Source organism: Grammomys surdaster, unplaced genomic scaffold (assembly GCF_004785775.1).
Source record: "Grammomys surdaster isolate TR1022 unplaced genomic scaffold, NIH_TR_1.0 122158, whole genome shotgun sequence".
Classification (NCBI taxonomy): domain Eukaryota; kingdom Metazoa; phylum Chordata; class Mammalia; order Rodentia; family Muridae; genus Grammomys; species Grammomys surdaster.
The window spans coordinates 69,403-78,609 of record NW_021617727.1 but is presented as its reverse complement, the minus strand read 5'-3'; the positions used below and the strand labels follow the sequence as shown (position 1 = coordinate 78,609).

The 9,207-nt window shown below is 39.7% G+C and overlaps 1 pseudogene; it reads left to right on the top strand.

Moving 5' to 3' along the window:
* The first annotated feature begins 425 nt into the window (after positions 1-425).
* Positions 426-1,302, top strand: LOC114636112 (annotated as a pseudogene).
* Positions 1,303-9,207: the final 7,905 nt, after the last annotated feature.

The window sequence follows — 9,207 nt, the reverse complement described above, 5'->3', positions numbered from 1 at the left end:
ATCTAGAAAAAGGGAAGTCATTACAAATCTGCCACCAAATGGATCCCAAGGCCATGAGTTTTAGGGTAGAATTCTATCAGACTTCCAAAGAGGAGTTAATGAGGATACTCCTCAAAATATTCTACAATATAGAAACAGAAAAAACACTAGCAGATTTATTTTGTGAACCCATGGTTACTCATATATCCAGTCAATTAAGAGTCAGCAACAATAGAGGATTATAGAACAATTTTCCTTAAAGTGACAGATGCAAATACACTTAACAAAACAATACAAATAAAATAAAATAAAACAGAAAACACATCCAAATATCATCTACCATGATCAATGAGGTAGGCCTCATTAAAGAGAAGCAGGGATGGTTCAATATAATGTGATTAATGTGTAAGAAAAAAAAAAAGTGGGGGCTCGATCCGAGGCCCGAATCCGTGCCCGCCATGGCCGACAAAATGGACATGTCTTTGGACGACATCATTAAGCTGAACCGGAGCCAGCGAGGAGGCCGCGGCGTGGGCCGGGGTCGCGGCAGAGAAGGCTCCCAGGGAGGTCGCGGCGGCGCAGTGCAGGCCGCTGCGCGGGTGAATCGAGGCGGCGGGCCTATGAGGAACCGGCCCGCCATCGCCCGCGGCCGGCAAGCGGCGGCGGCAGGAACTGGCCGGCACCCTACAGCAGACCGAAACAACTTCCCGACAAGTGGCAGCATGACCATTGGACAGCAGCTTCGGGGGTGGAGCCTGCGTGGAGACGGGTGGGAAACTGCTTGTGTCAAACCTGGACTTCGGAGTGTCAGACGCAGATATTCAGGAAGTCTGCGGAATTTGGAACGTTGAAAAAAGCCGCTGTGCACTATGATCGCTCTGGACGAAGTTTAGGCACAGCAGATGTGCACTTTGAACGGAAAGCAGATGCCCTGAAGGCTATGAAACAGTACAATGGTGTCCCTTTGGATGGCCGTCCTATGAACGTCCAGCTTGTCACATCACAGATTGATACACAGCGAAGATCTGCACAAAGCATAAACAGAGGTGGAATGACAAGAAACCGTGGCTCTGGGGGTTTAAGCGGTGGTGGTACCAGGAGAGGGACACGTGGAGGCAGCCGAGGAAGAGGTAGAGGCACTGGCAGGAACTCAAAGCAGCAGCTCTCTGCAGAGGAATTGGACGCACAGCTGGATGCTTATAATGCAAGGATGGACACCAGCTAAACATCTGAACAAATCCGCACAAGTAACAGGACCCAGAAGCCTCGTCAGTGATGCCTAGAGGGAGGGTTGGCAACTGGACTGTGCAGACAATGGTGGATTTGGTTTTTGTTTCTTTTTATTTCTTTTTTTTTTTTTTCCTGTTTTAAAATAGGATCTAAAAACTCATGTAAAGGTTTTTTTTTTTCCTTTTTTTGTTCTTTAAATTCTGAAACAGACCTGTTTTGTACTGAGTTATTTTTGGGATAAATTTTACTGGTTGCTGTTGTGGAGAAGGTGGCATTTTCACCTTTGCCATAATCAAATAGAAATGTGTGTAGAACTGGAAAAAAAAAGTGTTCATTTCATTAGACGATGAAAAATTCTCTGACAATATCCAACACCACTTTATGATAAAACTGTTGGAGTGAATAAGGATACAAGGGGCATACTTAAACATAATTATGTAACTTTACAGCAAGCTTATAGCCAACATTTAATTAAATCTAGAGAAACTCTAAATAATTCCACTAAATTATGAAAAGGACAAGGTGGTCTATTCTCTCCATATCTATTCACTACATTATCTAAAAGTTTAGCTAGAGCAATAAAACTGAAGATGAAGGTAATATAAACTAGAAAGGAAGAAGTAAAATTATCTTTACTTACAGATGATATGATAGCATGCATAAGTGAACCAAAACTTCCCAAAGGCAACTTCTAGTGCTGATAAACACTTTCAGCAAAGTTGTTAGATACATAATGAACTAAAAAAGAAAAATGAGTGCCCTTCGTATGTACAAGAGTTTGCAAGTGCAAACAAAATAGAGAGACATCATAAACTTTGAATTGATTGTTGTTGCCTGTCACATTTTTTTCTACATAATAAGTAACCTTGAGTAACTCAATGTAAGTGTGTTGGGTAAGATCATACCAAATTCTTTGTAGTCACAGATTACTTTTGGTATTTTTAAAGGTCCTCAAAGATTACTGTAATATGAAAATGCTTTAATAGATTGATTACATACTAAAGAGTTTATCGTTCTTTAAAGATACCAGAAGGCACAAAACTTTAATACATTGACTACACTTATGATGTTTCTCTGCAGTATGACTTTTTCTCGTGATTTCTAGGACAACTGCTACATGCTAAGCCTTTACCGAATTGATTGATTATTCATAACTTTTCTCTCCAGGCTATGTTCTTTTATGTTCATAGATACATGTGTTGTGAAAAGGTTTTATCACATTGATTTCAGTTATAATATTTCTCTCCAATATGTGTTGTGCTATGTATTCTAAGATGACTGATATCTAAATATTGGGAACAAGCAAAAAAAAAATTGTTCTAAGGACTGCCTTTTGTTATCAAACTAAATTTAACTGGAGGTTGAAATGAAGTTCAAGTCCCAGGTCAGAGGGGACCTGTGTACTTAACAATATCTGGCCAGCTGTCGTTACTCATGCTTTTTTCCCCAAAACATAATGACTGTTCCTAACCATAATTTCTGTTACTCATGTTTTAATCTTCAAAATAAACTGCCTGTTCCTAACCACAAGATGGGTGTGATAGGCTAAACCATAAAACCTACATTCTATCTAATTTGACATAAGTTAACAACAGAAGGAAATCCTGATTGGAGGGAAATGTAGCTGTAATGTGGTACTGATATTTGTGGTTTTCAGGTTTGGAATCTTTATAACTTTCTGGCTCAGGGTGGGGTAGGGTGATTCAGCTAAGCTTCTGAGTATATATTTGTGATCCTGATTAATCAGTAGTGAGTTGACTACAAAAACTTCTTATCATTTGCATTGTCCTGGTGTTTGAATTGTGTTGGATCTCAGTGGACCCTATAACATAAAGGCTTTACCACATTGCTAAAATTCATAGAATTTCTCTTGAGTATGAATAGTTTTATAATGATGAAGATGACAGAGGTATGCAAAGGCTTCAATATACTGAACACATTCAGGGAGCTATTAGGAGGACCCTTTCAGTACTGGGTAGAACTTCAAAGGAATGCACTTCCTCGAACAAGGCCTTACCTCATAATAGTGCCAGTCCCTGAGCCAAGCATATTTAAACTACCACATTCCACTTCCTAGTCTCCATATGCTTGTTGAAACACATGAGAGTATGGGGACCATATTTTAAGACAGCATAATGCAAAATACATGAGGTTCAAATTAAAAAGTCTCCATCATCTATAGCAGTCACAAAAATGTTAAAAATCCAAAGTTGAAGGGTCTTTTGAGATTCATCCATCATGTAACTGTAGCCCCCTATATTTTCAAAAGATATAGCACATCATATACATCCAAATTCGCAGGAAATATACTTCATCATTCCTAAATGCCATTGTGAGGAAACACTGAGTCAAAAGATGACCAAAAGCGAGCAAGGCAATCTCCAAAATCTGCATCTCCTTGTCTGATGTCAAAGCATTTTTCAGATCTCTGACTCCTTTCTGCTTTCTTCAGTATTACAGCTTCATGTTCCAGTATCTGGGTTCCACACATGATCTTCTGTGCATCTCTAAAGAGATTGGGTCACTTCTCCAGCTCTTCCCTCTATAGCACTTTAGGTCCTGGTTGACTCCACTCTACTGCTGCTGCTGGTCTTTCTACTCATCCCATGGCACTGACATATTCAATATGCTGGGTTCTCCTGCAGCAACTAGGCTTCATTGCTTTCCTGTCATATACTCCCTTCGTAGTGCCAAGCCTTAGCTGTTCTCCATGACACATTCATGCCTTAAAACTGGTGCCATGTTGGTGATACTTACACATGACCAAGAGCATCTGCACCACAAATGACAACTTTGGCTGTTTCTGAAACACAGCTTCAGTGTCCTCTCAGAAAACACTTCCCAAAAGATTTCACCTCAGTGATGGTGGTTTCTTCTTCACCACTGCTAATTTTTAACAACAGCTAACCAATATCAACTGTGTCAGTAGTCCCTTCTAGTCTTGCCTCTAAAGCCAGAGCCACATGGACAAAGCTGCTGAGTTCTTCTGCTTGCTGGGGCTGGAACATGGCCCTTCTATTATATTATCATCAGCTTTCTAATTTTCAACAAGTTCACTGCCTAAGCTTGGTGAAACTGGAACTTACTCAGTAGTTTAACCTTGAAGTCAGAGTTATGTATGGCTCTGTCTCCTGAATGCTGGGATAATAGATGTGTGTACTTTGCCTGTACCTAAGCTTTTCTTTACCTAAATCTAGTTCTGGGCCAGGATGACTTGAACCAGAAATCTGCTTGACTCTCATCTCCTGGGACTTAGGGCATGTACCACCATGCCTGGGCCTAAGTATTCCCTTAAGTATTTAAGTATTATCTTAAATTGAAAACCCAAGGGGCTAGAGAGATGGCTCAGTGGTTAAAAGCACTAACTGCTCTTCCAGAGGTCCTAAGTTCAATCCCCAGCAACCACATGGTGGCTTAAAACCATCAATAATGGGATTTGATGCCCTCTTCTGGTGTGTCTGAAGACAGCAACAGTGTACTCATATGAAACAAACAAGTAAATTATTAAAAAAAAAAAAGAAAAAGAAAACCCAAAATAGAATGAAAATCCATCCTTGACACATACTTGTATCTCCTTATGTCCACATGGAAACAATAATCAGGTAATAATAATGCCTATCATGATACAGTTCTCCTTCATACAACTTCACATCCGTATGTTTAGGTGGATGGAATCTTGCCATAACATTACCATTTCTTTAATACCATCAGATATCTTTGAACACAGGATTTAGCTTCATTCAACTTCCTAGTGAGCCTTGTCCCTTTGAATCTAACATTTTATATTTTTCCTTTCTAAGATTACTATGTTTGACCAAAACAATCACCATGAGAGCAAACACAGGACAAAGGCTATGCTTGGGTTTCCTGAGACTTTATTTGAAAATTCAGTAAACATAAACCTCCATACCTTACTTAGCCTCAAGGACACTTGTCAGACAAGGGAAAAAGGAAGCAACGTTCTTCAGTAAAACATCATAAAAACTATATACAAAGTTCAAATCACCCTCAGTACATATGGTTTCAATATACCTACTAGAATGGAACATTAAGTTCCACTTAATGCATATATCAATCCAAAGTCTAAAAATCCACATTGCTCCAAACAAAAACATGGTCAAACTTCTGATAGAAATACTTCTGTCTGGGGTACCAATTTCTGTCTTAGAATTTTCATTGTTAAGAAGTGACACTGTGAACAAGGCAACTGCTTTAGAGGCAAGTATTTAATTGGGCCTGGCTTACAGTTTCAAATGTTTAATCAATTACCATCATAGCAGGAACAATGGCAACATGCAGGCAACCATGATTCTGGAGATGGAGCTCAGAGTTCTGCATCTTCATGAGAAGGCAGCTAGGAAGAGAGGGTCTTCCAGCCAAAGAGTAGGAGTGTGTGTTTTGTCCTGGCCGATGCTCCAGAGACCACCACCATAGGAATTTTCTTCTTTCAAGACAATAATATCTACTCCAACAAGGCCAAACATCCTAATAATGCCACTTCTCTTTTTTTTTTTTTTTGATGTCTTATGCTTTCTTTCTTTTTTTTTATTGGATGTTTTATTTACATTTCCTATGTTGTCCCCTTACCCCTACCCACCCAGGAATCCCCTATCCCCTCACTCCTCCTCCTTTTCTGCAGATGTAACCCCTGCCTACTCCCCACTCCCACCTCCCCACCCTCAAAATTCCCACCCCCTGGGGCATCCAGCCTTCATGAAGTCAAGGATCTCTTCTTTCACCTATGCCCAGCAGGGCCCTCAGCTCTTACATAAACAGCTGAAGCCATGGATCCCTCCCTAAGTGCTCCCAGGCTGGTGGTTAAGATCCTGGGAGCTGTGGTTGGTTGGTATTGTTGCTCTCCTCATGGGGCCACAAACTCTTTCAGCTCCAATGGCCTTCACTCTAACTCCTCCATTGGGAACCCCATGATCAGTTCAATGGCTAGTTGTGAGCATCTGCCTCTGCATATGTCAGACTCTGGCAGACCTCTAAGGAGACATCTATATCAGGCTCTTATCAGCATGCACTTCCTGACTTCCACATCAGCATCTACCGTTGGTGACTGCACATGGGATGGATACTCAGGTGGAATGGTCTTCAGACGGCCCCTCTTTCAGTTACTGTCCCTCATTTTGTCTCCATATTTGCTCCCTTGAGTATTTTGTTGCTCCTTCTAAGAAGGACCGAATCACCCCCACTTGGTCTTCCTTCTTCATGAGCTTCATGTGGCCTGTGAGTTGCATCTTGGGCATTTCAAGGTTCTGGGCTAACATCCAATAATCAGTGAGTGAATACCATGTGTGTTGTTTTGTGATTGGCTTACCTCACTCAGGATGATAATTTCTAGTTCCATCCATTTACCTAGGAACCTCTCGAATTCATTGTTTTTAATAGATGAGTAATACTCCGTTGTGTAAATATACCACATTTTTTGAATCCATTCCTCAGTTGAAGGACATCTGGGTTCATTCCAGCTCCTGGCTATTATAAATAAGGCTGCTATGATCATAGTTGAGCATATGTCCTTGTTATATGTTCGAGCATCTTCTCGGTATATGCCTAGGAGTGGTATAGCTGGATCCTCAGGTAATGCTATGTCCAATTTTCTGAGGAACTGTCAGACTGATTTCCAAAGTGGTTGCACCATCTTGTAGTCCCACCAACAATGGAGGAATGTTCCTCTTTCTCCACACCCTTGCCAGCAATAATGCCACTTCTTAGCCCAAGTATATTCACATCACCACAGTTAATTTCTACTATGAATTCTGCCATGCATTTAAATATGATTAGGACATGCAAAGGCTTTAGCACATTGATTACTTTCAGAAGGTTTCTCTCTAGTATGTGTTCATTTTTGTATTCAGAGATTACTGTGGCATGTAAAAGGTTTTCCAACTTTAGAACATTCACAAGTTTTCTGTACCATATGTGTTCTTTTATGTCTTTGGAAACTATAGTGATATGCACAGGCTTTTCCATGTTTATTTCATTCATACTATTTCTCTAAAGTGTGGTTTCTTTGAAGTATTTAGAGTACAGTGATATGCAAAGGCTTTACCGCATTCATTACACTCATAGGGCTTCTCTCCACTATGTGCTTCTTCATGAATTTGGAGACAACTGTGATATGCAAAGGCTTTCTCACATTGATTAAATCCAAAAGGTTTGCTCCTGCACATTTTCTTTTGTGTATTCAGAGATGACTGTCCAGGAAAGGCTTTACCTCATTCATGACCTTCATGCAGTTTCTCTACATTACGTGCTGTTTTACGTATTGTGCGATAGCTGTAACTTGCAAGGACTTAATACACTGATTACCTTCATAGGATTACTCTCTAGAATGTGTTCTATTATGTAAGTGCAGATGACAGTGAATTGACAAGATTTTACTACAGTGATTATAGTAAAAGGGGTTATCTCCAGTGTGATTTCATTTGTGTAAAGAATGATGACATGCAAAGGCTTTACCACACTGATATCATTCATGTGGTTTGTCTCTTGTAGGGATCTTTTATATGATTGCTGATGATGTGACTTGCAAATGCTTTACAACACTGATTACATTCATAGATTTCTCTCCAGTATGTGTTCTTTTATAATAATAGAGACTACAAGGTTGTGAAAAGTCTTTAACTCATTGATTACATTCATGAGGTTTCTTTCCAGTATGGGTCCTTTATGTTTTGGAGAGTAGTGTGACATGCAAAAGCATTAGCACATTAATTACTGTCTTATCTTAGTCAGGGTTTCTATTCTTGTACAAAACATAATGAACTAGAAGGAAGTTGGGGAGGAAAGGGTTTATTGAGCTTACACTTCAACATTGCTGTTCATCATCAAAGGAAGTCAGCACTGGAACTAAGCAGGTCAGGAAGCAGAAGCTGATGTAGAGGCCATGGAGGGATTTTTTTTTTTAGTAGCTTGGTTCCCTTGCTTGCTCTGCCTGCTTTCTTAAAGAACCCAAGACTACTATCCCAGAAATGGTACCACCCACAATGGGCTCTCCTCCCTTATCACTAATTGAGAAAATGCCTTACAGCTGAATCTCATGGAGGCATTTCCTCAAATGAAGCTCCTGTTTCTGTGATAACTCTAGCCTGTGTCAAGTTACACACAAAACTAGCCAGTACAATTACATGCAAAGGTTTCTCCAACATAGGCTATTTTATGTTTTTGCAGAAAATAACTTTGTGAAAAGGCTTTTTTCATTTTTGATTATATTAATAAGATTTCTCTCCAGTATGTGGTCTTTTAGAGTTTCAAAGATGTCTCCCTTGTAAATAGGCTTTATCACATTAATTATATTCATAACATTTATCTCCAGTATGTGTTCTTTTATGATATTGCAGAGTACTCCGCTGTGAAAATGCTTTACCGCATTGATTACATCCATAAGGTTTCTGTCCAGAATGTGTTCTTTTATGACGTTGCAGATGACTGTGACATGCAAAGGCTTTACTACATTGATTACATTCATAAGGTTTCTCTCCAGTATGTGTTCTTTTATGATATTGGAGAGAACTTAGTTGTGAAAATGTTTTACCACATTGATTACATTCATAAGGTTTCTCTCCAGTATGTATGCTTTTATGTCTTTGGAGATGACTAGGTCTTGCAAAGGCTTTACCACATAGATTACATTCATAAGGTTTCTCACCAGTATGTGTTCTTTTATGTAACTGGAGATGAGTGGGTCTTGCAAAGGCTTTACCACATTGACTACATTCATATGGTTTCTCTCCAGTATGTGTTCTTTTGTGATACTGGAGAGCTCTCTCTTGTGAATAGGCCTTACCACATTGATCACATTCATTGGGTTTCTCTCCAGTATGTGTTGTTTTATGTCTTTGGAGAACACTGGGTATTGCAAAGGCTTTACCACATTCATTACATTTATAAGGTTTTTCTCCAGTATGGGTTCTTTTATGACACTGGAGACTACTCTGACATAAAAAGGCTTTACCACATTGATTACATTCATAAGGTTTCTCTCCAGTA